Source organism: Oncorhynchus mykiss, chromosome 25, assembly GCF_013265735.2.
Source record: "Oncorhynchus mykiss isolate Arlee chromosome 25, USDA_OmykA_1.1, whole genome shotgun sequence".
Taxonomy (NCBI): Eukaryota; Metazoa; Chordata; class Actinopteri; order Salmoniformes; family Salmonidae; genus Oncorhynchus; species Oncorhynchus mykiss.
This window is the reverse complement of record NC_048589.1, coordinates 19,963,322-19,969,531: the sequence shown is the minus strand read 5'-3', so window position 1 is coordinate 19,969,531 and position 6,210 is coordinate 19,963,322.

Below are 6,210 nucleotides of genomic sequence, written 5' to 3'. Positions count from 1 at the left end.
GGCGATATTATATGCTGTGAGTTTCCCCCCTCATAATGCTGTAGCCCCTCTTTCTGCTTCATTGATCATGATTGGATACGAGGGCCTCCGTTTTTTGTTTATTCTCTAATGAAATATTAGCTTTGACCACTTTAGGGGTGATAATTAAACTATTAATCCCCACTCATTGACCGCCCAGAATATGATCAAGTGAGACTTGGACATTAATGAGATGACTGGACATATTCGTTATTTTTCTTCCCCGTTAGGAAAACCCAGACAGGATGCTTTCAACGTTGAGGACATTGACTGGGATCAAATTACATCCGCTTCTAAGTACAAGATTGATCTGAAAGAAAAGCCTGTCTTTATGACCTAAGTGTTTCTGAATAAAGCACCACACATTGCTCCCCTCTGTCCTCTCACATGCCCCATAAAGACAGATCCTCTGGAATGGAGTGTGGGGTATGTGAAAAACAGTGCAGCTCATTTAACAGCACACGTGCTACAGGCGAGCAGGAGGGCCTACAGTGGCAAACACAAGGTTTAGTGCTGAGAGAGAGAGGGAGAGAGAGAGAGAGAGAGAGAGAGAGAGTGAGAGAGAGAGAGAGAGAGAGAGAGGGGGGAGATAGATAGATAGAGAGAGAGAGAGAGAGAGAGAGAGAGAGAGAGGGGAATGTGAGGGAGAGGGGAGGGAGGGAGGAGGGGAGTGAAGAGAGCGCGACTGTGCTCTCCTCTGATGATGGATAGCAACAGTGGGGAGAACAAAACCAAGCATTCCTCATGCTGTCACCACAATGAAACAGGAACATAACAGGATTTGGTCACAATGCGAGCGGAGCACTTCAGAAAGATGCCAGGCCATCATGCCACTTCTACTGGAAGTCAAAGACTCCATCAATCACACTGCATGTCCTCAACATCTGACTTCTTGGACTCGCCTCTCCACTCCTCACCACACTGTCTGTCTGGCTTTCCTGGGATTTCCCAGAGCTCCAGAGCCTCTGTGATTAATTAATTTGTGTGGCCATTGTTTCGCAGTTGTTGTTATTCCATTGAGGTTGAAGGCAGGCAGGGGGGAGAGGAGTGCTGGGTGTAATGTACTGTATGTGTATAGCTGGCTGTGGTCTGAAACAAAACACATCTGGATAGATTAGTTTTGATGGTTTAAGCTGCTCTCATCAGAGTCCCTCTTCCAGTACTGAGATCATATCTGTTTCTCTAATTCAGACAAATCATGCAGAACACGGCTGCTTTGCCTGCCTCATATTCAGACTAGCTCTGGCCAATCTATTCCTCATTCATCCAGAAGTTCTCAAACAAACAAGGCAACAGTAAACGTCGTCCCCCTTGGGCCAATAGATATATCTCATGTGACTAAGAAATTTCAGTTAATTAATATAGCTCCCGCCTTGGGCCAATCAGTGTCATTCTGTAAATGCCAGATATTTTTGGCAAGACTCATCATTCACCCAAGTTTAGTCAAAATCAGGCCAGGGATGTCTGAGATATCATGTGACTAATGTACTAACTGATGGAGACAAATCCACAGTCCCCTCCCCGATTTCATTGTGGGGACAAAAAAATGGGATAACTATCTTGAATCAATTGTTTTATTACATAAAATGTTTCCAAATACAATAATGTTATTTTTTGAATTTTTAACTTTAGTAAGAGCTGTAAGAATATGTGTCACATACAGTGCATCCAATGATTTTAATTGACTTGTGGACAATCCATCTGGGGGAGCTTTGTGATGGCTGACTGACCCCTCAATGTCCCAAGGTAAGAGATCAGCTCTATCAGTATAGAGGGTGAGATCCCCTCTGTAGGGTGTAGCCCCCTAGCCATACCATAGCAGAGAACAACAGGGTAGGAATAACACTTCTTCACAGACCTGAATGGATGCTGGTTTGTGATAAACATAATTGAGTAATGCTCCTATGTGATATGTGAATATTGTGTTGAGGGTGGAAAATTAAGGATTGGGGGAGGGGGACATTCTCAAAATTAAAAGTTGTAGCCTATTAGTCTGTGTTTGGTAGCTGAGCACGCTCCCATGCCTAGCACAGCAGCTAATAGGAAAAGATGTGTGGAAGTGTATGATTTATGGTTGTACGCAGGCAGGGGTGGAATAATTTGGTGCAGAACGGGTACTTACTGAACGGCAACAACTCGGCTACTTATCCGTACTTTCTGGTGATAAATTAGCTCTTGTTTAAAGCAGCCAGAGACCCATTTTTCATTTTGATTACTACACTTGATATCTCTTTCTTTCTTACTCTTTCTTTGTCAGCAGTGGTCCTTTGCATTTTTTTGTGTATTGAGGCAATGTGTTTCAGTAGCTCTGTGCGCAGCTCAGGGCTGGTTCTCAACCCTTCTCTGTCTGGAAGCTGCTGTGTGTTTAATTAGCTTTTCCCCGCATGCCATTTTTAAAAGCAGTAATTCTGTTAATTGTGAAGCGGTCCAACATGAGAATTAAGCAACATGGCTTCCCTCATTGACCGTGGGCTGTCCTGTCCTGCTGCCAGTTGGCGGCTGGGGTCCTGTCAGTCACTGGGCGACCCCTGTCAGGACCTTTCCCTGCTCAGACAAGGTTCCCATTGATCCCCCCATCGGCCCTCTGACAGGAAGCAGCTTCGGCAGGGGAAATAAGCAGGTGAAATATTAAGTTATAAGGCAGCTTCCAATCAATAAACAGGGCATGGACCGGGAGCGGTAAGGCCAGGTCCCACAGCAACAGCTCCAGTGGAACCGGTGTAATACGATTGAGGACTGTGGATCACCCCAAAGACCTGCAGGCAGAGCCCCCCCCTTCACTGACTGGAACCATAACGCTCTGTCCATGGCCAATTCTCTGTAGTATGCTGGCACCTGCTCTTATTGTCCTCTCCCTGGCATTGCCAGCCATGCCCAGGCCCGGCCTATTGCTGGCAGAGCTGGATACTCTACAGACAGCATAAATAAAACATATGAGAGCCGTAATGAGGATAAAGCTGCCAGGCCAACACAGCCAGAGAGCTGCAGGGACAGCCACAGACAGGTGCAGGGTCCACTGCAGGGCCAACACAGCCAGAGAGCTGCAGGGACAGCCACAGACAGGTGCAGGGTCCACTGCAGGGCCAACACAGCCAGAGAGCTGCAGGGACAGCCACAGACAGGTGCAGGGTCCACTGCAGGGCCAACACAGCCAGAGAGCTGCAGGGACAGCCACAGACAGGTGCAGGGTCCACTGCCAGGCCAACACAGCCAGAGAGCTGCAGGGACAGCCACAGACAGGTGCAGGGTCCACTGCCAGGCCAACACAGCCAGAGAGCTGCAGGGACAGCCACAGACAGGTGCAGGGTCCTCAAGTCCGTTGTCCAGGCGCGGCTTTGTGATTCAGTGTGGTTCTTGACCCCAGGGTGCTAGAGTTTGGCAGGTGTCATTACTTATCTTAGCCTTTACTCTTTGAACAGAACAGCTGAAGTGGAGGAATGCACCCTCCTGTCAGGCCTGTCCCCTGTCCCTGTTAGCCCCTGAGGGGGCAGGGGCCAGGCCTGCGAGGCAGGGCTGGATCACTGAGAAGACCCTTGGTCCTGGAGCACTGGGCCTCCGGGGTCTGCTCCTCCCACCCCTCTCCCTACCTCACTGCTGCTGACTGACAGTTATCTTCCAGCTGCGGGACACGCACCCCAGCAACCCAGCACTGATAAAATGTTAATGTAATTAACAGATAATGGCTGTTGTTTTTAGCTGTCAATACTCGGACCAGGAAGGGATAAAGGATTGGAGCTCACAAAGTCACATTCAGATATCTGCCAGCCATTGTAGAATTCAATTATTTTGCCAACACTACCCCCACCTGTCTCCAGCCCCCCTCCACACCTCCACTAGTCTTTATCCTCTGCCTCCCACATGTAATCATCCTCACGTGATATTGACAGCATCTCAGGTCTAGAAGAGTCAGACTGCTGTGGTTGTGTGGACAGTGGACAGCCTTCTCTCTGCTCTCTGCCCAGCACCTTTTGCCTGACGACTGAAACAGAATTCTTCCTGCTGCTCCACGTTCGCTACATACCTCAGTCAGACTGTCATCGTTGGAGTCGTTCGTGTGGTGATGTCAAAATGAGGGGTGTTGTACAAAACAAAGTCACCAGCGATTGGATCTTCTCTAACTAATTAGAGTATCAAAGCCAATGACAAATGTTCTAACTGCTGCTATACCCACGTGTGTTATGGCTTTGGCCCAGCCCATCAGTTTCTGGCACCAATCAGACGGTCTAGAATTTCCTTTCTAGAACTTGTCGGGGAGGTACTCAGATCCAGACTCATTGCGGAGAAGAAACGTCTGAGGGTGTGGCGTAGAGTTTGGCCAGTGCAAGGAGTTTGGGTAGCCAGACAATAGCATCCTGCCCTGCCTCAGGAACTCTTTCATATCCAGCCACGTCTCAGAGCCAGAGTCAGTACAACTGGGATCATAAATCATGTGACTGAGGCAGGCATGCAGCCACTGAGCCCATCTCATCTCAGACACAATGGCGGGCGGACGGCAACGCTGCCAGCCACAAGACAAATATATTTACTTTAAACCAAAAACACAACGCCTATCAGGATGTGGGCAGTGCTGCTTTGGGCATCTGTTCCCTCCCTATTCTCGTATTTTAATAAGTATCAAGCCTAAACAAGATTAGGTGCTTCCAGTTTATGGAATGTCAGGGAAGGCAGCGCTATCACTCATAATAAATAGGCTTATGCAAACAGTGAGGTTTTTGCCATGTGCATAAGAGCTTGTTTGGTGCGAGCCGCGGTGATGCTGTGTGCTGATATGCAATTATTCTAAAAAGTATCAAAGTTCAGGTGTGAGTCTGCCGTCTTGATGGAGCAGCCAGGGATGCTCTGAGCAGCTACAGATTACCACAGGAATATTTCATTTATAAAGAGGGCCGGGGGGAAATATCTGAGACGATAAGAAGAAACCTGATAGCCTGATAAAACACATTCCATAATGGATGATTCTCTGTGTATTCATAAATAGATTATGTTTTGGTAACATTTACTGTACAGTAGCTGATTGAACTGATTACAGCAATGTGTTTGTGTTAGGTTGGATTACCCTTAATGATGGTAGACCTGAACTTTGATCAGTCCTCCTAAAGTGTTTGTGTGTCTGCTCTCTAATTAACCCAGTGTGTATGTGCTGCTAATGACACCTTAATTATCATTTGTGTAACAAGATTGCTCTCATTGCCATAATGAGAAAAACTCCTTCAAATGTTTGGCTGCTTACAACTGGCTTTCTTCACTTATTAGTAGATAATAGTTCAATGACATGTTAATTCAATCAGAAATACTATTTTGCTAAACAAAAATGTGAACACAAGTGCAAGGACCAGTCACCCTCGTCTCCCTTTAACCTCATCACAGTGTACAGACCAGCTACCCTTCACCTAGCCTCCACCCTAGCATCCAGACCAGGGGGACTCAAACCACAAATCAGAGCTGATTGGCCCTTTGACTGGCTACTGGAATCAGCTCTCTCCCTCCCACTGCTTCGGCGTTAATTGCCATGCAGGAGAGGCAGGAGAGGTGGGAGGGCCAGTGGCTCTTGACCTTGTCTCACTCGTTAATAGCCCCGCAGTGCTGAATGAGAGGGATCTCAGGTGACGGTCTACACAAAACCAGAGGAATACAGGATACAGGAAGGAGAAAAATATGGACCAGTCAGCAGTCAGACAGAATGGTTCTAAATGTACATTTTCCAGTTGCCATTTAGTGGGAGAACCTGGGAAGGTTGAACACCAGGCGGGCTGCAGCGTTCTGGATGAGTTGCAGGGGTTTGATGGCACAAGCAGGGAGCCCAGACAGCAGTAGTCCAGGCAGGAGCAGACAGGATAATACGGACAGGATAGGCAGGATGCAGAATACAAGGAACAGGAAGAGGAAAATGGTGGATGATTAAGACGGGTCAGTCTTCGTTCAAAGAGATTTTCTCACATAGGCCAGGGTAATAACTGATGTTGTTTTCTCCCCATGTCAATAGGTTTGTGTCCTCATCTGGTATGGTTGAAATCATACATATTCTCCACTACCTCAGGAAGAGAAGCCCTTCCATCCCTCTCCTCCTCATCTCAAGTCATTCTACAGTATTTATGTCTCTACCTCTCACACTCTGCTCCTGAAGAACCCCCTTGGTCTTGATTCATCTTCTGCATTTGACTTAATGAGAGGTAATTTACATACCTGGTCACA